The sequence below is a fragment of the Struthio camelus genome, chromosome 27, assembly GCF_040807025.1.
Source record: "Struthio camelus isolate bStrCam1 chromosome 27, bStrCam1.hap1, whole genome shotgun sequence".
In the NCBI taxonomy this organism is placed as follows: domain Eukaryota; kingdom Metazoa; phylum Chordata; class Aves; order Struthioniformes; family Struthionidae; genus Struthio; species Struthio camelus.
This window is the reverse complement of record NC_090968.1, coordinates 4095319-4118717: the sequence shown is the minus strand read 5'-3', so window position 1 is coordinate 4118717 and position 23399 is coordinate 4095319. Positions and strand designations below refer to the sequence as shown.

The 23399-nt window shown below is 41.0% G+C and overlaps 1 protein-coding gene and 1 long non-coding RNA gene across 2 annotated transcripts in view; one reads left to right on the top strand and one right to left on the bottom strand.

Moving 5' to 3' along the window:
- LOC104138193 (uncharacterized) overlaps window positions 1-1191 on the top strand; it is a 74052-nt gene extending 72861 nt beyond the window's left edge. Inside the window, exon 8 of the long non-coding RNA XR_692881.2 lies at window positions 878-1191. This is a non-coding gene — a long non-coding RNA (uncharacterized lncRNA). The remainder of the gene's footprint in view (window positions 1-877) is intronic.
- The window catches only part of ADRA1A (adrenoceptor alpha 1A), a 233022-nt gene that overhangs the window by 48249 nt on the left and 161374 nt on the right, over window positions 1-23399 (bottom strand). The window contains exon 4 of the mRNA XM_068920870.1: window positions 3288-3448. The gene's annotated coding sequence lies outside the window, so the exon portion shown is untranslated. The remainder of the gene's footprint in view (window positions 1-3287; window positions 3449-23399) is intronic.

Genomic DNA, 23399 nt, shown 5'->3' with positions numbered 1-23399 from the left:
TGATTTTAAGGCATCACAAAAGATAATCATAGGAGCTATTTTACTCTCCAATATTTCACAATCTACATCACAGCATGAACCATTAATATAACTAAATTGTGAAGTGTTCTCAAAGATCCTTACACGCTGTTAGCCAAAGAATGAAATCTGGAGTTTCACTGCTGATTGCTCCCATAGCAAAAAGCAAATGCTAAAAGCCCTCATTTTTTTCCTTAGCACTGACAAGGGATTAAGATGGTGCAGGAATTTGTATGAATCTGCTTTTATTTTTATGGAAGTAGGTAAAACCTGTGTGTTCTCAATATGGCAGTACACCATCATTTGAGATACGCTGCCTCTGCACCAGATGCTGGACAGCTGAGCGGTACAGCCCAGCTTAGAAAGGACTGCAACCTAAAATAGACAACAGAGAGGACAGGTGAAAGACAGCACCAAAAGAAGCAGCATTAGTCATGCAAAGTCTCTTCCCTACTCTTCTTCAGCTGTAATTGATAGACTTGTTCACAGAGAACTTAGCTGCCACCCAGCAAAACAAGCCCCTGACTAAATTTCAGGAGCAAGTAAAAGCTGTAGGAGTGGCAGCTGCCAGGAGCAGAATGATATCTCCCCGTAACAAAGTGTATCGGTTATGAATCACTGACAGCAGATTTGCTAATCGGAGTCCTGGTTTCTCTCAAACTCCTGAGCAGAGTAACAGAGAACTGTAAAGGGGCTCTGTATTTACTAAAACCTCTTCCCACTAAAAATACTTTGGTGTAACACAAATGGCTCTTCAGTAGCTCGCTCGTCTCTTCTTTCAAGTAAAGATGTATTCTAGTCTTTCATCTTATCTAGTCACCCACAGTAGACTCTTAACTCTATTTCATTCACTTAACAGTTCTTCTGTACTGCCACCATGGAAACCAGACCCTCTTTGGCGTCTTAGAAGGGGTTAATACGAGAAGTGGAAGAGTTGGATGAAGAGACAGAGAACGCCATAATGGAAAGAAAGATGTCCACTCTTTTTTCCTACTTTTTCAGACAAAGGTCACTCCTCCATTCTGATGTAATTTTCTGTTTTTTCCTGCCTCACACTTCAGTGTACTGTTTCTCTAGGTACCTCCAAACCCCTTTCTGGGCAGGCCTGATTTGTTCTTTTAGAGTCTGATCTTAAACATGCCTAGCGAACGTCTTAAATATAGCTAAGAAACATCTTTTCCCATTGACTTCGGCAGCTGCTACGTGAGGTCCTTGAAATACAGTTCTGATCTCAGTCCCACTGGCTTGGCATTGACTGTAGTGGAGTTTTGATAACGATGCTATTGTAGAGTAAGACCTAGATCAAGCTTCAGTGACAAATGCTAAAACTGAAAAAATAAGCTTTGGTGTCAAAGTTCACTTAAGCTGGGGGCTATGCAAATAGTCTCAAAAAAAGCAAAGCATATAGGGAACAAGTTAAATAAACGATCCTGCAGTTGTCCACTGCTTTCAGGCACCGGTTCCCTTGACTCCGTGAGCAACAGAGAACTGAAAGTATTTACTAATCACTTTTTGAACGATATAACCATGTTCAGCTGTGATTCTGTAAGAGAACTCTTACTGACATGATTTTTTTATATGAAGAAAATCTACTCTCTATTTCACCAACAGGTACTTTCTTTAGCTGTCATGAACTTTGAGCCAGCAGCGTGAAGACGCTTCTTGTTTGTAGAAATTCCAGAAGTTAGTGACACAAACAACAACAGCAGGAGCCTGAGCAGCAGCAAGAGCAGGGGAGCAGCATGCTCTTCTCACATCCCCCGTTGGTGGTTCTGATGACAAGTCTTTGGCACTGTAGGATGCTCACTGGAGCCAAGAGACCATGGGCAAACTTGTTTCTATTTTTGTGTTTTGTTTTTTGTTGGGTTTTTTAAACAGTTTCATACTCCCTTTTCTAATAATGCAGAGCTGCAGTGCCTTTGCAGTCAGGCCTTTTTCCTTGTTGGCTTTCCCGAATGTTTTATTACTCAGCCAGATCTGTCTAAAGTCTTAGGAGAATGAGAGCTACTGTTATTTACCATAAAACAAGAAAAAAAAAGTATATCTAATACCCCCGGTCCTTCTGGCTGTTTGGCCTCATGGATTAATTATGAATCCTGTTGGCTTCTTGACAGCAAAATTCTCAAGAATTAACTTCAGTAAATTACTAAAACGTGAACATAATTCAGTACAATCTAGGAATGCCTTGGGGGGTTGCAGTATAAGAGGAATCTAGGAGTAATTCTCTGCACTTTCTGTTCTCGGGATGAAAGGTGCTTTACAAAGGGACATCTGTTTCAAAAGAGCTCAGCATAATGGCTGCATAAAACCTTGTAGGACTCTGGCTCCCTGTTTCTGTTCCTTCCGTGGCACATACAATTTCGGACATTTCCTTGCTCCCAGAGGGGGCACAAAACAGCTGAAGTGTCACTACTGAGGGAGGAGCTTTTTCTGTCATAGTGGAGGGTGTGACAGGCTAGAGGCAGAGAATGGAAAGCAGACCTCCTTCCAAAGGAAGAGCAGCATGTAAAAGCAACGAAGGGAGCGACAGGCTGCAGTGTATGCTAAAAAATCTGGTCACTGTTTAGATGCCTAACTAATGAGAGCGAGATGGAGGCTTTTAAAGATACAGCTCAACATCCCAGGGATTTTCAAGAGCACCTTAGCGTATGAGGTGCCTAATTCCCACTGAACCTCCCCTCTAGGCATTTGAACACCTCTGAAGACCCCCCCCCTTTTGTAAATATGATCCATCTGTATCCACTGCTCTAGTCTCTATTAATTTTGCTGCCTTTTTTTTTTTTTTTTTTTTGCATGTGCCTCCTACATCTGCCTCAGTCTGTGGTAGCTAAGTATATCCTGCTTTCGGGAGGCTAGCAGCATGAGCAAAATGAATGCTGAAGAAAATTAATACATTAGCATCAACTGACACAGAAAAACGCCAGTCTGCTGGACGGCACTGGTAATGGCTTTTATTTGCTTTCCAAACATATTTGCACAAAAGTGTTTTGCCAAGAAAGACAGTAAAAAGGAAAAAGCGAGCGCGTGTTAAATATAGAATATATTTCTATTGTGCTCATATCATCATGAGGACGTGGGTCATCCAGGCAACAGAAAGAATCCATGGAGATCTCTGAGCTGAAGCATGAGATATGAATAGCAAAGCCTTAAAGCAGTGGCTACAGTAAATGGTTTGTGAACAGCGAGTCAACAGGGCTGATTTATTCAAGGAATGGATTATGGGTACATAATTTCACAACAGCTAAAATCCTGAAAAACAAAGCCCTTACCTGGTCGTTTGAAAGCAGATAAGCAAGCTACACAGAGCCACCTGTTCTTGGCAAGCAGCTCATTCAGGTCTCAAGGTATCTAGCCTTTCCATCGTTACACAGCTGGACAAAAGGAGGAACATGGCGCTGAAATGATTTGTCCTTATTATGTGTGCACAGGACTGAGAAGAGAGCACAAAAGATATGTTAAAGCAACATGCTCGTCTACCAATGCCAGTGCAGAACATTTTCCCTGCAACAGATTTCCCTGGTCAATTCCAGCTGCTTCAAGCAGTGCGATACTTGAATCCGTTCAGAATTATACTAGAAATTTTTAGTAGCAGGGGTTGAACCTTGTGGGGTTTTTTTAACTTGAACAAGGCTTTATGTCTGCAGTAAAAGATTGAGCTGTTAGCCCAAGCTATCCCAAACCTTTCAGTCCCTAGAGAGAGAGAGAGAATAATGTGCTGGGAGTACACTCTACCCACCTATCATCACTGCTGTTATTAACTCCTAACTATTGGGTCAGTGGTGGATCGTGAAAATTTTCACATTGTTACACGAATGAAATAATTTTGTTGACAGCAATTGAGCCAATCTGTGCCACACTGACGGTGACAGATCTCTTCTCTGCCTGCAAGAGCAAATTGTGTAATTATGCCTATGTTAATGAAATGAAGTTAGTGAATAAATCAGTGTCAGTGCACTAAAGCGCAGCTGATTTCCTTCATGAACCTAAGGTGCAGGCACCTTCTTGTGTTTCTGCATTGTCCATGGAGGCCTAAAATTCTTGGGTTTTTGTTTTTGTTTTTGTTTTTGTTTTGTTTTTTACTAGTGTGCAAGATTTCAATGCAAGTGGAATAAACAGATAGTATAAAATGTAGGCTTATTGAGACCGCTTCTTAGTAATTTGTAAATAGCCACCTTTATAAACAGTCATCTTCTCCAATTCACCTTGCTTTAGGTATCTGTGTCATACTGATAATGTGTATTGCCAAACTGAAATGCCTTTTTAATTATAAACTCTTAGGCTGGAGCGTTGTGTTTTTCTCACATGACCTAGCAATGGACCCTGATTTAATTTGGTGCCTCTGGATTCTACTGTAATGAAAATAATCGCATAACGACCAGAACAATTCCAATAGTCATGCTACAATTACTGTAGCGCTCTTAACAGTCATCACTGCAGGGGTTTAGAAGCAGATCTGGTAGAGGCAATAATCTTTTTAAAGTCATGCTGCTTGATTCTCAGCATATGGTAGTCAACAGAAAGCCTCCAGACTGTTTTCATGAGGTACGATTGAGTCCCTTTCCATCAGGATTAGAAGAACACCCATTAAAATATATATACATAGTGTGTATATCTATCTATCTATCTATCTACTGAATATACAATATGAAAAATATATATGATATACTGAACAAATACTGCAGTTAACACCTCATGCTTAGTTCCAGTTGAGTGCAGGGTTGCACACCTAACTGGCCTGTGATTAAAAAAAACAACAGTGTGATCCTCTTACACATCACCAGAAATTAGATGCTTCTTTTAGACTGAATTTGCAAAGGTATTATTTTTTTTAAAGAGGTTAACGTAAGTGCCAAGTGCAAATTAACTCAGTTTCTCTAGTTCAGCTAAGTCAAACCTGTATCTTGTAAATGATAGTGCCTGCTTACTATGAACCCAGTGAGGCAGGGTTAAGGCGCTCTCATCCCATCTACGAATAAAATGGGTATCCGCAGGCCGTTGCCCATGCTTTCCTTGCCGTGAGGCTGCATTAAACCCCCCCCTGCTGGCTACTAAAGATACTGCCTGCTCCAGAAAACTCCATTGCTTACTTATATGAGAAGATGAAAAGTTACTGGCAGATAACTTAAGCCAGATTAAGCAAAAGAGCATAAAAAGTTGATAATGGATAGACATTGTGAAAAAAAATAAATAAATCTAGGTGAGTAGTAGCATTGTGCTCAGAGTTCAGAATTCCATGGAAATGCATAACGTTATTGTTATTACCACTGTTTTTTAGCAAGCAGCAATATTCGTTTTCCATGGCTCTAAAAAGACTCTACCTTAAAATATCCCCTTCTTAAACTGGATAGCTGTAGATTACGTACATTTTATGTAGCATAAAATGACCTTTTAACACCTTATTTCTGAGCAACAGGACACTTTTTTTTTATTAACGTACTAGGTAGCGTTACAGTCCGGTTTCTGTAGGTGACGCCTATAGGAACGTAATCCTGGGAACTCAAGCCATACTCTCTGAAGCACGCCTTACACAGCAGGTGTGCCTGTGGACTATATAAAATCTGCCTTCACTTAATTTATCTCCCTCAATGGTAGTGCTTTTTCACTCTTCATCCGAGCACCAAGAGCAAAGCAAGCATTCATTGGGCCAGAGCTTTGGTTAAGATGAACTCTACAGGGAAGATGACTCTACAGGGAGGATCTCCAACCACGCTCCTGTAAAATCTTCCTATGGGGATGAATGAACGCCATCACCTCGCCTTGTCTGGGACTGTTGATGGAGGGCTGTTACCAGCCCTCTGCGCTCTCTGTCCACAGCCTTCGGCTGCTGAGGGCCTGCCGCCTGGTTGGTGAGAGCACCCTCGGCTCCTGGCTCACCCTCCGTTGTGGAGCAGCCCTGCTCTTGCTGTGCTCCCTGAGCTTTCCCACCATCAACACCTGAGCTAACTCAGGCCGGCTGAGTCATATTGCAGTGACTTCTGGAGGAAGCACAGATATGCTCAGCTCTGGAGGAATACTTGATTTCTGCTAACGGTCAGAAAATTACACAGCTCTCTGGCAAAGGTTTATAACCTCCTGTTTTGCTGGGGCAAGCTGGCAGACAAAACTGTGAGTATTCCTTTTAGGCAAAAATGAGCGCGGATAGCTTAAACCACTTAACTGGGTGATTTAACAATAGATGTAGAAGAGGACAGCAGACTTCAGCTTATACAAAACCACTGAAGTGTGTCATCCAAAAATAAAAGTTGAGAATATTCTACCGTTCCCTTTCTTGCATTCTCACCTAGGAGGAAAGCACACAAATGGAAATGGCTCACTTTTTCCAAAGCTACAGCTACTACAGAGGAATAATCAAGTCAGTCTTAGCAACAGCCATTTCTAGTCTAGGAGAGGGGGGGGAAAAAAAAACCATGACCCCCCTTGGAGGGCTTCAAAAGAGAATTTCAGTCCTCACCGCAAAACATCACTGAGGCCGTTTGGGAGGACTGAGGAAACAGAAGCAGGCATTTGGAGAGAGAAACATTCTGTATTACACTCATGGGTTGTTACAAATAACAACACTAAATAAACAGCTGGAGTTCAAAACTCATCAGTGTAGGAAATACTTATTTTCCTGCAGAAATCTTTTTCTGTAACCAACCACTGCTGCTCCCTTTACCACCACCTCTGGTATACGTTCTAGTTACTGCAGGTTTGGGCACTGGCACTGACCTGCTTACCATGGCAATTTGTATGACCCTTCTTATTTGCTGTAGGAGAAATTCCACCACTGCACAGAAGAGCAGCAGAAGGGCTCTGCGCTTTCGTCTTCAAAGTCAGTCCTTGGATTTGCCTTAACTGATGCAGTCTGTCTGCATAAAGGGTGAACTCCACCCTGAGAAGACAGCACATAAAGGACGCGAAACAGACTCCTCTGGGTTTCAATTTTAACCTCGGACAACATATTCGTACCTAGCAACAGAATTTGTGCAGCTTTTCTTGGGTCTGCTTTTGATCAGATGCCACGAAAGTTTGTGTATGGCCTGATCAGACACGATCTCATGCCAGCAGCGAGACCAGGAACACAAAACACAGCGTCCTAGATTTTCTAATATCATCTTCTTAAACAATCATACCCTCAACTAGGGTGTTTAATGTTTGTCATGAAAAAGTTCTCAAAACAAATCTACACTTGCCTCGTTTATCTCTCTATCTGTCTGTACTGTTCTTATACGTGCGAAGAAGAGCTGTGCTGGCAGAATTTTGAGACTGCAAATGCTCCGATTGCCTACAAGAGAGGTGCAGAGTGGCACTCAGAAAGCTTAGATAACATTCTTCAGCAGTGACACTGAGGGGGGTTGACCAGTATACTCACTAAAAACTCCTCTAGAGGCCTCCATGGAGCAAAGCATTTCCTCTGTACTGCAAAATCTGTCCTAATTCAGAAATAGGTCTAACATTTTTACTGAGTGGTGCCCAGATGCATAGGATATTCCACAGTTTTTGCGTGAAAGATGTACCTTTCCTTAAAAAGTTCAAAATAGGTGAAACAAAACTCTTGTCTGGAAACTCTTCAGATCCAATACATAAAAATAACCCCATCCTGCTTAGCCTCAGACTGGGTAACATTAGCAAAGGGAATCGACTCAGAACTTGAGGCCACAGAGATCTCATCATCAGGGCCTGTAGACTAGAATGCAAGTGAAATATTTTACTGTATAGTTGGTAATATAGTGGCTAATTTTGCAATTGTTTTGAAGAAACTTGTTAAACTAAATCAGAAATTAAAGGAATTGCTGGAAAGGCAGCCTTGCTTAATGAAACAAAAGAAATACAGAGCCTAGCAGTAAAAAAGGCCAAATTGTAAAGAACCTGAATCTACCGAAATGTATAGGAGCTGCGCAATCGATTTCAGTGGGAGCCGAAGCTGGCTCAAATAGACTCGATTAATTAACAATAATGCTATTTTGGCAGACTCCTTCTAGGCCGCAGAGGAGCAGTCTATGCAATTACCACTGCAAAAGCATCATAAATATTTGGCTGCATTTGCTATATTAAATAAAAATTCTACAGAAAGCTAACAGATTGAGTGGACTCCTTATGCGGCACATAGGGCCACTGACTAAGCTCTGGTGTCATGGAGAAAACCATGACTTTGCAGAAAGCCATGGCAAAATTTCCATAGGCTTCAGTAAGATGAGATGGCACTTCATGCGACTGTGAAGATGGGAACGTTTGCCTAACGTTTGCTACTTCATGCCAGTAGCCTATCAGCTCTGTGGACAAACAGGCGTCTGTTCCAGCTAGCCCAGACCGTTAGCTGAAAGTATCGGCTACCTTACAAACAGAATTCCCCAATCCTTCCTGCTCCAAGTCTGACTGAAATTCAGCGAGTGCACGACTCATGTTTTATAGCTTTAACTTGCAGCTTGCCAGTAACGTGGGGAAACAACGTAACAAAAGGAAGAACAAACCTGACTACTGGATTTGAATGGATGAAAGAGGGCAACACTTCCAGCTCCTCTAGGGATGGTTTTGTTTCCTTTGTTCAACAGCCTGCTAAATGTTAGTGAGACTCCACCACAGGTGAAAAGAGAATTATTTCTCAATAAAGCAGATGATTTTTTAAGACTCAAACACATATTTAGGTCTGGCTCTAGCTAGTTAGGTATGTATATGGCAATCATCTGGTGTGTTCCCTAAAATGAACACGTTGATACTGTTTCATTAAACAGGTTGATGCTTTTAACCTGGATAAAGCAGGATTTCTCACCTTACTTCTTCAACCCAGATAATCTTGAGAAAACGAGCGCCAAAAATCATATACACGTGGCATAGGTACAGAGGAACGGCCAGGAACCCCTCGCCCGGCTGTTTCCCAGAGTCCAGGTTATCTCCTCTGCCCTCTCTCCTACATCAGGCGCTTCATCCTTTGCTGTATCTGGCTCAAGTCTTCTGCAGCAGTAATTTCAAGGGAATGGATGATGCTGTTACTCTGCATTGCTAAGATACAGTCTCATTATTTCCCCTCTCACTGGCACTGAGTGATAATTGAAACCCAGTCTTGCAGTTTGGCTCCCTATAAATAACAGTCTGTAAGAGTGGAGAATTTTGTCTTTTGAATTATAATTACGCTCATCTCTTAACTATACTATATTAACCATGTTTTATTCTCCTCCCAGTGTATTGTAACTGCAGTAGCTGGGAACTGCCAACTGTATTGTTCACTGATATGATGTGATTTTCTGCTGTTTGATTACATCGGAGAAAACGGGAAAGGGTCCAACATTCCCAACACTAGCAGCTTCAAAGTGGCCCTGGAATTCCGCTCAACTAAACCATAACCTGCTGACCACTGTGTTCCTCACAGGAACAACGCAGTATTAATTACTGTTTTGTCTACAGCAGTCACACTTTTGATGGTGTCACTTGCTTACTGCTAGAGCTTGGCAACAAGTAAGGAAGGGAACCATGGAACAAGACAAAACTCCTCATCATACCACTTGAGAAAAAGCAAAAAACAAAGGGCTGAGAAATCAAAGAAATTTTTAGATGCTGTTAGCAGAGATGAAAATCACACAGCCTTTTTGAAGGCTGTAAGGGCTTTAACAGAAGCGAGGAGATTGGTGCGGGGGCCACGGATACTATCTTTCAGTCTGCACTTGGAGATAGCAGTGCTTTGATCATAATTGTTACTGTAAAAGAAAGAAATCTCCGTGCCATTCTTCAGCATAGGTTTACTGTCCAGGACAAATTATAGCTGAACATGCTGAGGCAGATGGCAGAAGAGAAGGAGGGAAAGAAGGGAAAACTAGCCAACACTATGAAAAAGCTGTTTGTTAAAAGTGTATTGATCCTCCCCTGCCCCAATTTCTATTCATAACTTGCTCAAACTCCCACTGAAAATGTTTCTCTCATTAAGATGGGAGAAACATTCCTGTAATATAAACTACTAGTTTATGACAGCTCAGGACAATGAAAACTCTGAACAATGTACCATGGACCCAGACATTATAGCAAACTAATCACTTGTGACTGCAATGCAAGCAGCCGCATTAACTGTCTCCAGCAGTATGTTCTGACCTCTGTTGTTTGAAAGGTTGCAATAAAATGCTGTTCCGACCTTGCTGTCTTTGATTGAAGAGGAAAGGCCTTTTGAGACCGATTCTTCAGCTGCAGCCAAAAATGCACTGGTTGAGTGCCTCATGCATTGTAACATCCTCAACGGGATGCGCTAAACTAAAGGACGTTTCACCCGATGCTCAACTGGCCTATGTTCATTAGGAATGTAAAGCGGGGTAGACCATGTTTTCCACTGCTGTCAGATACATGTACATTTTGGGGAATTTCCAGGATCACGCAAAGAAGTACAGTTCCAAAAGCAGTAATACTGCACTCTGAAGTCTGTTAAGAGCATTCTCAGACGTGAACACATTCGCAATGCATGCAGCCAAGCTGCTCAGAAGCATAGGAGAACTGTGCAACTTTACTTACTGCCATTAACGGATGTTTCCCCTTACTGTCAGATCCTGCGAGAGGCCATGAAAGCAAGAGCAGACCTCAGCGATGTCAGAAAGCCAGAAGCAAGGTCCGTCTCTGCTTTATGAATCCCTCGTGTACACTACGATGGGATCTGGGAAAGTAAGCCCATATTCTAGAAGAAAGAATTGATTAAATCTTGCTAATAGCGCTCTGAGATTTCACAAGTATGCATAATGAGGAGAATAACACCATCAAGATAGTCTTGGTTATCTCAGTTACTCTGTCGTTCTGAAGAAGGATGGCGCCTTCTTAGCAAAGAAGCATAAGGATTTGATACCTAGCGTTTATATAGCTAAGCCATCCTATGTGTACGCTCTCGTCATGGTGATAACGTCTTGCTTCTGCGTTCTAAAATGAGTAAGATCCTATTAGCAGTGGGAACTGAATGTGATTGGCTAGAGAGTTGGAGATGTTCCAGTTGTGCTAATAATACTTTTTGCTTGGAGACAATAACAATCCAGTTAAGTTAATTTTTTGTCTGGCGCATACAGTGTCTGATGTACAATAATGTCCATAAGTGTTTTTATGAGTGCTTAACGCACACACTTAAATTTTGCAAAGCAGCTGTCAGAATTAAATGCCTAACAAATCAGATGGTTAATCAGCATGTGAATGCATCAGGAACTGTGTCTATGAGGGAGCCATGCTATTTTTAAAACCCTGGGGAGCTCTGCCACCAGATGGCCTTTTCTGAACTCTGAGTCTTCCTCAAAACAGTTTGGTTTTGGCCATATACAATATCTAGTAACCTTTAAATACCGTTCTGAAATTGCTCACTCTGTCACCTAAATATACAGCTGACAAATGGGTAGCCTCACTTCACTAAGGGGAGCCCTTGTTTCAGGCAATTTAAGCTTTGTTGTCCCAAGACATTAGTGGCTGTATGAAATTAAACAGAGATGTTTTTGCACATCTGTCAAGAGCCTGTGTTCATTTCACTCCTATGCTAGCTTGCATGTGCTGTAATCAAGTCGCCTAATGTTTTAGGTTGAGGGTATCGGTCAAAACTAAGCAAGTTAAGCTCAAATCTGTAAGTATTTAAAGAATGAAACTCTACTGATTTTAGTAGGAGTGAAATGCCTAGAATTTGCCAGGAATTAAGCTCCTACACACCCTTGCGGCCCCGGGCACCAGACAGTCAGTCAGTACATGAAAGCAGGTATAAGTAAGTTAGCCAGTTCACATCCTTCGGAATTTGGAAAAACCTAAGTGGGGTTTTGTCATATCCAGAGCAAACCATATCCGGACTCAAGAACTGAGATTTCCCAGGAACGTCGAGGTAGGTGCTGGTACCTGTTATTCAGTAGTTTTTCTTCCTGTGTCTCTAATGTGCTCGTTCTTCTCTCTGCTACTAAATAAATAGGGGAGCCAGTTTTCACTAAAAGATGTGCTAGAAAAGAGGGGGGGTCTGACAAATGATTGTTTACATATCTCACGGTGCTTTTCCAGTGGCAGGCATTCAGAAACCAGATTTATGCACCCACTGGAAGAATCCAGATCGATGACTATGGGATTAAAGGTGAACTGAGATTAAGCTAGATGAAAATAGTTTGTTTAGTTAATCCCCAAATTATTTACCTTTCGGCTGTGGGTAAGCATAATAAAATTAATGCTGGGAAAATTCTTGCTAAACGGCATGAGTGGGTGGAAAGCGGGGCTGAGACTACAGTGAGTTGCAGTGCAGCAACTGCCTTTCAGAGTATAAAATTCTGGACCTGGTTGTCAACTGAATTAATCTTAAAATTTATTTTATATGAAGACATGTATTCATTTTTATCTGATCCAGAAATACAAACTAAAACCAACAAAGTCAGTGAGGCTCTTCCACTGCTTTCAGTGAGCTTGATCTAGTAATGGCGTAAATCTACGCTCTCTTGTTTTAAAGGCGTAATTGATGGTAATCTTGAAGACTCCTGACATTTTCTTTTTTGAATTTTGCCGCACAAGACAAACATTTACTTACAGTTAAAAAATTCTCGTCAAGAATTTTGAAGTTTCTTATGTCCGTTAATTAAGCTTAAACGATACGTACTACCACTACTTTTACCACTTCACGCATGGCTAAACTTATGTAGAAAGAAGCGAAGAAGACAGCAGTTCAATATGCTTGTGAACAAAATGGTTCAATGAGGAGAAGAAAATACAGGAACGCTAATATAACCCAACAGAAAACTTGTTTTGCTAGTTTGATCATGGACTAGAATCTCATCTCTCATCTGTTAAATACTCGAAATACACCACAGCACTTTCAATCCTATCAGTTACTTACCTTTGCGTTTAAATAATTACTGGAACAGGAATTCAGCATCTCATGCATATATCATTAGCACTGATTCTTCCAATTCTGGGAGAGTGGAGATTTTTTCCCCCCTCCTTTCTTTGTTTTTCTTTATTTTCCCTTTCTCCCACTGTGACCACGAATATCATTTTTGTTGTCTGTGGTGCGTGCATTCCCACGAAAAGTTTGGGTTTTGAGAAGCTGACATTCTCCAGTGGAAAAAACGTTTCATGAGAAAAAATCTCCAAGCAGCCCTTTCTATAACTACACTCAACATATGTTTTGTGGGCCCCAATGCAACAGCAATCACACAGGTATCAACAAAACTCATTACACACACAAACATCACAAGAGAGATCCTGAAAGCAAAATCTGGCCCCCCCGGAGCGATGTTACTGGGTTCTGCAATCATATTGCTATCAGCTGTTTTCAGCTGGGCATCAGTTGTATAGAGCACAGTATTGTATGAAGTCCTGATTAAGCAAATACCTCCTGCAGAGGCACCCAAAATCCAGCGTAGGCTGCTTGGGGTGGCCTTCACAAGCCATCCCACCTCAGCCTGTTCTTGCTTCCTCTGTACAGAAAGAAAATGATTCTGCCCTCCTTTATAAAGTCTCCTGAGGTCTACAGAGAGCTGTAAGAGCAGAGGCTATTTATTATATCAATTCCTATTTATTCTACAGTGCTACAATCCTCTCCCTGAGAGGCCGGGGAGACTGTCTGTTTTATTATGAAGCTGTCCTGTCCATATGGATACAGGCATAGAGAAACCACTCCAGAAAACACAGCATGGAAAAGATGTCATTTTGGTTTTACGGACAATTTATAGTACCTTTTTTCCCCTTAGGAACATATGGTCCCCGAATTTACTCTCAGCTCAGAGTGAAGAGCAGCAGACTCCTTCAAAGTGCTCCTAAAGATAATTTGGCGTCTTACAGAATAAAATCAATTACAGCGTTAGCAAGGCTGGCAGGACTTTGCCACAGAGAATGGCACCGTTACTGCCGAATACTAACCATATGCAAGTCACCCTTAGCCAGCTATTACTTCCTTCATTTTGCAGCTAATTTGATGACTTTAAGGAAAGGTAAGGGAATTAAGAAACGTGGATATCTTTGGCTTATTTTTAACACTTTCAAAGGGCTAAATGGACAAAAGGAAGAAAAAGGTAGTGATAAAAATGCTACATTGCTGTAAGGAAAACAACGTTTCATCTGAATTAAATTAAGTGAGATGAATTTCAATGTGATATTTGTGGCACGACCTCTGACTTTACTGAGGGCAGCCTGTTCTATAGATTGCATTGATTCTTCAGTTTCCTGGGACATGCTTCACTTTCTAATTTTGAGCGTGCAATGTAGCAAAAACAGATTTTACTTTGCTCTTCCTCAACAAACACACTGACTACAGAAGCAAATAGAAGAAAAGCCAGAAAATCCCATCAGTGCATAGCAAATGCTTTCCTCTGTATTTGCAAAACAGAAGTCATTGTCTTGAATATTTCAGCACAAGCATCTCTGTCAGAAAAATGATATATTGTAGGTACAACAGTCTGCAAAAATGATAGAAGGCTTTGCTAAATTTCTCATTTCTAAATTTTACCAGAAGAAAATTCCACAAGGCTTCACTATCCTATTATGAAATGAAGAAGTTCAGTTCTAAAGTGCTGCTATTTCCTCTGGAGATGCAAGGTAAGTATAGTTAAGTATATTTAGAAGACAAACACACTTTGATTGATCTGTATCATTTTGCCCTAGAGTTGCTCACTTTCTCAAGATTTCATTTTCTCATCCTGATTTTGGTCAGGATACCTTTCTTAAAGCCCCATATTCTTAGAGTGGAAAGATGTTCTCATCCACATCTAGTAAGCTGTTCTCAGCAAATCAAAAATGAGGGCGCAATTCCCTTCCAATGAAGGACTCATCTCAAACCTATTCATTTGGGCCTCAGTTTTGGCAAAAATTCAAATGTGAAGTTGATTTTAAGTATGTGGAAGTCAAAGTCAAGCATATGTATAAGTACTTTGCCGAACACAGACAGCTTAGTAACATGCCGAAAGCTACGTTTAACAAAGACTGGGGTGCCTCCATGCTACTGTAATAAAAATAGGAATACATCTCTTTCAAACATTTATTTATTTTTTCTTAGTACAGAACTGGAACAGGAAAAGAACAGTACTATCTATCAGTCATACGGCTCTCAACCTTCTGGAACAGCACAAGTTGTGCACTATGTATATTTACCCATTAAAAACGTCTGTAGAATCTTTTTTTTTTTTTTCCCTGACATGAAAAATGTTGATGGAAGCACTAAAGGATTAGACTGTCTCTGTGATTTGCTTGCTAAAGTAAACATGAGCCAATAGTGTAACCAGATCACATACTTGTGGTAAAGTGACTAATTTAATTTTCAGCCACACTGAGAAGAAGCAGAAAGTGCATCAGGAAATTGACTGAGCTTTCTTTAGCATGGGAATGAAAACACTCGTGGGACAAATGGGACTGATGGGTTTTTTGGCCTCATTTTACCTATCTTGGCCTTTAGGATATGTCATCCAGAATAATAATTCAGAATGAGAGTATAAGGATTTTGCAAATACATAATACAAATAGATTTCTATTTCTTCCTCATACAGCAATTCTGGAAAAGCCAAGTCACCAAGCAACTGTAGAAGAGCTGAACTGTTACACTGCAAAGTGGGCTTGGTTCAGTTCCCAGGCTCTTCCTCTAGTCACAGTGGTTGATTTTGCTCTGTATTCTCAGACATTGATTGCAACAAAGGCAGGGACATAGCAGCTGAACTGCAACATGATGGAGAGGCCAGCCCCATCCTCCCTACAGCTAGTCTAACAGGGAGTTTATCAGCTGCGATATATCCATCTCCTCCTGTGTTTGCAGCGAGAAATACAGCATTTACTAGGGCCTAGGATTGCTCATATCATCGATTCACTGTTCAGATCTGGCTGTGACTCAGTCACCAATGGTAGGAGAGAAAGTGGTGAGTCAGAAAGCTTCCAAGTCATCCTACAGCATATTAATACAATTTTAAGAGCTGGCAGCACAGAAATGATTTGTGAGCCAAAATGGCTCCAAGTGGCCCGAACAGATTTCAGTTATCTTCTCTGAAATGTGTCAATGAATTGTATAAACTGTAGCTTTCAGTTAGACATTAAGGATTAACATGGACACTGCATTGTATGTGTCACTGTCTGAAGATGTTTGGATGTCAAAGTCAAGGTTGCTTACAAAGAGCAGTTACACCTCTCACAAGTTATAAATTCTGCAACAAAACTGACAGCATGGTAAACTCTGATGAAATGGAAAACTTCACCTTTTCCTTTGTGAGAATGACTTATTTTGACGTATTGCATCATGGAGGTCTTAAAACTCGACAAGATTCTTGGGCTGATTCTATGCTCTTGAGGATCTGAAGGACAAAAGTCAATCAGCCATATGAAGCTTCTTTGAGCATGCTTTTATCCAGTAGTACCATTGTTTAAAAAGAAGGGGACAAAAGAACCACAAAGTGAGAAAAACCTTTTGCAAAATTACAGCTCTCTCCACTGATCCACAATGCTGTGACACTTCAACCCTAGGTCTATCAACAGAAAAGTTGCACTATATTCTACCTAATAGCCTCACTTATGGCTCTTTTCTATTTTGTGATCTTCTCCTATCCAAGTTTTTACCAGGCAGAAGGACAGAGTGAAATTCTAACCTTACTCATATTAATGGCAAAACTCCCGCTGACTTTAATGAAGTCAGATGGTACCTTCAGCTTCGAAGACCTGGACCCTAGTGACTCCAACTTTTGTCAACAGAGTTTTGGACAACAGGCTCCAAATTTTGAACAACAAAAAGGAGAGATGTGACTTGCTTGGGAAGGTCAAATGGAGGTGAGGTTATGACAGGGGTAATCAGAGAGTTAGACAAGGCTTTCGCCTTCATTTTCTCCACCCTTCATATGAACAGCAGATTCTGAGCCGAAACAGCTCTAGCTGCTTAAAAAAAGGGGGAGCAGGAAAGAGAGGAGAGGGTATCAGAATTCACTTGGGTCCCTTATATTCTGGCATTTCAGCGCTTCCGAATGTAAGTACACCGTCTATGGTGTTTACAACCTGAAGCATTCACACCACTCACAGAGTCAATTGCAGTCCATCTCTTTCTGAATCCTGAAATTCAGTCCGTTGCAACCAGGAGGGTGTTTCTGAAAAGACAGTTTTTAGGATGAGCTAATACTGAGTCTTTGCCATTCTGGTCATGGGAAAGCATTCCAGGCAGCTGTCAGGATGGAAAAGGGGGGAGTCAGAATAGGGAAAAGCTCTGAGGGAGGAAACATAGGCGCGAACCTTGTGGGGGGAAATCAGGAAGTGTGGAGAAAGAGCTGTGTGAAGTCTCAGGTATGTGGTCTGAATCCTTTGTAAGTAACCTACAACAGTAGTCCCTATTTTAAAGCTAGGAAAGGCACATACATTTCTCAAGCCTTGTACTCTCCAACTGAAAACCTTGCTATTTTTAAGGCACACCCAGTGCTCGCTGCGCCTTTCCTTTGACCTGCCCGGGCATCAGTAGAGCAGACAATGAAAGAGCTTGCTGTACCATAAAAATACCAGCTAAATAGCTCCCTCCATCACTCAGTGGCTGCCTTTGTCTTTCTAACTTGTGTATGCATGTATTCACAGTTGGACTGGGGAACAGAGATGAACTGGAATTGGATTGCACGTAACATTTTGGAGATGGTGTAGCTCATTTCTCAGATGCCAGACAAGGGAAGGAAATGTCTTTCTTGAAATTTTTTCTTTAAGGTACCCAGCAAAAAGGCATATGATAACAAAGAGCACAGCTTTCATCTCCCTACTCTAAGCAGGAAGAGAGAACCTTGTGCCTGAAGATAAGTTAGGTTTTCTGGGGGTGGTCAGATGAAACGCATAAAGGAAAGTGAGTGACAAATAGCAGTGCTATCCTGCAGCGCTTATCAATCTTTGCAGCTCTCTCTCATTATGTGTACTGTGGCAGCAGTACACATAGGCAAGACTGGGGCTCCACTACTTTTCAAGCACGTGGTAAGAGACCTTTCCACGCCGAAAACCTTCAGCAGTTCAAGCGCAGGAAGGGAGAAGAACAGTACTGTCAGACCCCTTGCACAGGCTGCAGTGTGGAGAACAGAAATCTCACATATCTTGGCTAAGGTGATCCAGGCAGTTTTTGGCAGAACCAGGAACATACATCCCTTGAGTCCCAGCATTTTAACTTCAAAGCCACAGGAGGTCAAGTTATAAAACATACTCTTTTTCTTGCCAGCAGGCCATTCCCTTTCAAGCACTTTTCTGGGTGTATACATTAAAGAGGATCTCACTGGACAAGCCAGAGGAGAAGTCTGATAATCAGGAGGAAATGCATGCTGAGAAGCCACTTTACCGGCTTACCCTCTGTACAAACCATAACCACAAGTAAATGGGCTGAAAAATATAAGCTACGAGCGCATAACGGATTTTAGGCAGATAGAAGATAATGTATTCTTCTTTTTTAAAAAAATCTCTTTATATTTGTATACAATAATGAACACTTTCTACTGCTATAGCCCTCCCACTTGGACAGGCATTGCTGCATACTTCACAGAACACGTCGTTCTCCCTTCATCACAGAGACAGCACAGAGCGTTCAGGTATCTTTCCTAAAGCCACGCAATTGCAAAATCAAGAAGAGAATCCTAACCTGGTATGGCGACCTTTATTATAAGAGTCAGAGCAGCCAAAAACTAGAAACTTTAAAACACACACACCTTGTAAGTCTTATTTGCTAGCTAATATGTGAGGCATTAGTGTTCATAATTTCCGTGGATACTGAACTTTCCACAAAGGGAAAGATCTGTTCTGAACTTTTCATTGGAAGAGTTGCGGAAATTTCACAACACTCAAAACTTGTCCTTGCAATTTCTCTTTGCACAAGTTTACAATATATTAACTGGTGACAAAAGCAGCAAAAAAAAAAAAAAAGCCAAAATATTTCAGATAGATAGAAAAAAATACAAAAATGAGATGTTACTACTTCATCAGAACTCCCCAAGCCACGAAAGCCTTCTTCTACTAAAATCAGTGCAACGTTCTGCTGTGTTGCTACGAAGAAAGTACAAATTGCAATGGAAGATGGTTCCATCTGTATTTCTCCAAGAAGTCACACCAGTCATTTTTGAGCATCCTACTGTTTTTACAGTGCAAAATCCCAAATACATTGCATGGGAATTAAGTGAATCACCAAATCTTCGCTGTAATTTTAATATCCTGTTATTTTAATGGCCAAACTTAAGCACAAATTAGAATAGTCTTCAAATCACAGCTAGTCTTCTGGAGCAACACTTGCAAAACAACTTAGCTGAACAAACAGAAAGTTACAATGCTGAGTTACTTTATCTGATTGCCTAGGCATTGACAGCACTGTACTGGGTCCAGACAATAAGAAGATAAAGGAGAAACCAAATCCATCTGGCCTGTAAGGCTCCCTTCATTTTTCACGTGATTCTCTATTTTAATGTATTGCTGAACCGCAATGTCTTTTCTGGGGTAATTTTCTGTTTCCCAAGTAAACCCCCTTCAGTATAAATAATAATGATGATATAAAATTATAAAGTCTGCATTGATGTCTTATCTTTTTCCCATAGGGGTTCCAAATAAGCTGAACGGAGGATATCCTCTAGAAAAAAACAACTCCTGCCCAGCAAAGCGGATCTCTCCTGCAGTAAAATGGTGTAACTCCATTGACTTCAGCATAGCTGGGTTACTCGCAGAAAGTGGTCAGAATCAATATTAAAGGGACAGGCACGTTACTCGGGCTCATACAAAGACACAGCACGTTCTCTAAAAGAACTGATTATGTGCCTCAGCCAAGCTGTGTTTCCCCTGGATAATTTCATTATGGCTTGGAATTCAGCCTCTGGACATAAAGTCAGCCCAAAGCTTTGCAGGCTGCTTACATTCATTGGAAACATTAGTTTGGGAGCGCCAGTAATGCCCTGTGCTGCGTGCTCACCTACGTGCACAAAAATTTTATACTGCAACCTCAGTGTTTTGCTTTGTTTTTCACAGTTCTTAAAGCATATTTAGACACTAAGCTTTGGGTCAAATTAGAGAGACTAAAGAGGCAGAACATCTATCTATCTTCTGCCTCAGCAGCCATCTATTTTAGCATACAGCTCCTGCGCATGATGCAGTAATAGGCTGTGAACACCTCTCGCCACCTGCCTGTATACTGGTTGCCTCTATTCTACTCAGGTTGAAGTATGGGAATTTGCAGTTTCTCTCACTGTCTTTGTAACCCACATACATACCCCACATTGAGACCGTACCTTTGCACCGTATTTTTGGCAGCTTTTCTTATGACTTTTCTTTTTCTTTACTACTGGTAATTTCTTAGGCAGTCATTTGGCTCAATTTTGTTACCAATACAACTTTATTTCTGGTATAAAGTAGTTCCTGATTTTTAGACACATCACATGTTCTTTTGTCACATTATTTTGACACTACATGTACTCTCCAGCTTTATAACAAGCAGCAAGTCAGCCTAATGGGCTGTAAGACAGAGAAGGAAAGTACATTTCACTGAACTATCTGGATAATTCAACTCTTGACATCTGGTAAACTACATTTATGCTTAAGAAACAGAAAGTTATAACAGCAGTTAGAAGTAAAACCAGACTGTCTAAGACCCGAAACACACTAGGGCAAAATGAAGACTTGTGGATAACTCAAATTTAAGGCTTCTTCACCAAATTCTAAAGTTTGCCATGCCAGCATATGTGAGGACTTGTATTCAACCAGTTGGGTAAAGATAAGTTTGGACTTAAGCCATATTTAATGCAGGAGAGAGATTCTCTGAAGTGAGCTGCAGGCTATAGCCCCATCACTTTTAATTAAGTTTTAAGTGACCTTGGCTCTGATTCTCAGCATGTACCTGGGCATCTAATTTCTGTTGATTTTGAGTGTCTCAGTGTTAGCCCCTTTCAGAAACATCATAAATTCTGACCATCTTTCACATTAGTACATAGTGAAGTCCTCTACTGCACTGCATTTAAGTGTCAAGTGACAAAGGATCAGCCATACAAGAAATTGGACCGTCTGCTCTAAGCACTATGTGAAAAATTCCTTCCAGGGATGGCATTCAGGCTTTGTTTATGCCATTCTGGGCTCTGCATACTACATTCCTTGTTTGTTATACAATGAATGAAACAATCCAGCTTCTTTGATGCCTGTTTCCAAACAGGGGGACTGTTCTCTGTGCTTCTCTAATGACTTCCCAGGGGTGGCATCAGCCATAACATTCTGATCTCCTAAAGCATAGAGAGTTCCCTCTGAAAGGATTATCTAGTTTAATTGGCTTTAAATTAAGGGAAGGAAAGCTCTGTTATTTCAGAAACATCAGTTTAAACTCTTACAAGAAATTCAGTAACTGGGAAGCAAAAAAAAAAAAAAAAAACACCCTAATTCTTCATGTGAAAACATCAGTTTATAATATTCCAAAGGTAATCTGGATTTCCAAATGGATACATTTCTGTTCCAAGTGAAGGAACAGCCACCTCATGTAAATCAGCATTTTCTTCATGGGTGGGAGGCTTAACTACATGAAGGAAGGGCAAGGCTTCTAATTTCAAGGGCATATAGTCAGGATCTCTAGGTGTGAGATAGTGTGTTTTCTCAAAAAATAAAGCAGTGCACACGTAGTTTAGCTATCTGAGTCTGGATTGAACTGTCTTCCTCTCGCTTCTGCTGGCTAACTGAACGGCCTTTAAAATAAAAAGGAGAAACTAGGAGTATATTTTAGCAGAGAAAAGAAAGAATGATGTGTTAAAAAATCAAGTGCCAACTGTGGGCCAAATCCTACGCAGACTCACCAAAACTGACAAGCTGTGGATGATTAGCGTTTCTGCAACCTAAACCATTTTTATTTTAGCTACCTGCAGCATAAACAAAAGACATTCACATATGAAAATTATATCCTGCAAAGTCTATCCCCCTCTAACCAGGAAAGTGAACAGAATGTCTGAAAGTATCCAAGATCCAATAAAATGCCACAAGGCTCCCACGTATAGTATAGAGATCTTTTTACTGACGGATTTTATGGAGTCCTCCCCTTGGTAGCTGATTACTCAACACAGCAAATTTATCACTGCTGGGAGGCGGCACAGAATTAATGTCTTCATTACACAGACAGAGCGCTGTGCGCTAAAAGGGGAAGTAGCACACTCAAGTTTCCTTCATCAGAAAGCCGGACATTTTGGGATGCTTTAGAAAAGGCCAATTGACTCCCATATTCACAGAGAAGTACCAATTTACAGAGCAAGTCAGCCAGACTGCATATTCAAGACGCTACAGAAAAAGATTTTAGAGGCACAGGGACTCAAATCACTTTAATAAAAAGTGGATATGGCTTGTCGAACTCCAAAGAGGAGGACAGCTTCGGCAGGACGCACAGATTCAGAAATATAATGTTGAAATTCACATGGTGCCTATCTGGGAGATGAAACTCTCTTCTCACGGTTTAAATTTTGTATGTAGTCTGAGAAACAATCAGAAACTTCCATGAAACAGGATGTCAGTTTTCAAAAATGAATGCCTGACCTCTAGCTTTGTCCTATTAGATGAGTTATTTTGCAATGAAAGTGGTGAATTACACAGAGGTCATCTCTGTCAACCAGAAGCTTTTGTGACAGGGCAAAGAAGTGTCTCACGAGTCTAGGAGTCAAAGAGGCAAAAAACACTGTGTTCTGTGACCACTTGCCAGCTTAGTACCTCCAAACTGATTTCCCAGGTGGCTAGCCTGAGCCTTAGTTCTGTCCTTCTCCTTCCGGAGCCCTCATCGCACATCATTTTCATTACTAAAATATCATCAGATTTTCATGATTTAAGGCAAATGACAAAAAGCGCTCTGCTAAGTCACAGTAAAGTGACTTAGTGACTAAGGAGCCTGTTGCTGGTATTGCTGATGTTTCAGATGTTTCAGAGGACAAAATATAGAGCGTGTATAATGAGAGCGAGCCTTGGAGGTGAAAATTTATCCCTCTATCTCTCACACTAAAACAGTAATAATAATTGGTAGGTCTTAATCACAACTTACCAACGTGGATCTGGAATTTACTGCAGTTTAGATCTTTTGAGCTGCTGAGAGCTCAGCTCATCCTAGGTGACACTCGGGTCCCATTTGGGGAAATCTGCCACTGACTTTGGAAGAGCTAGGCTTCTGTCTTCTTAGATAAAAGTATTTACTCTTTGTCCTGTGACAGTGCCAAAAACTTCCCTCAGGGACTGGAATCCCACTGTGGTAGGGTTCTATAAACACTGAACAAAGAAGATAGATAGATACAGACTAAAATATCTACATTTAAAGATAAAAATGTTCTTCAGGATGCAGGGAATCACAAGTTTTAGTCAAATGTTTTAAAAAACACTCAGCATTTTCACCGGCCAAGCTAGCAATATACAGCAGCAACTCACTGCAGGGATCCAGACTTAGGGCTTGACTGAAGCAACTGATGACATTTTGGAGGTAGCCACAAATTTTCCTATCAAGGCTTTTAAAAATAAATCAACTGAAA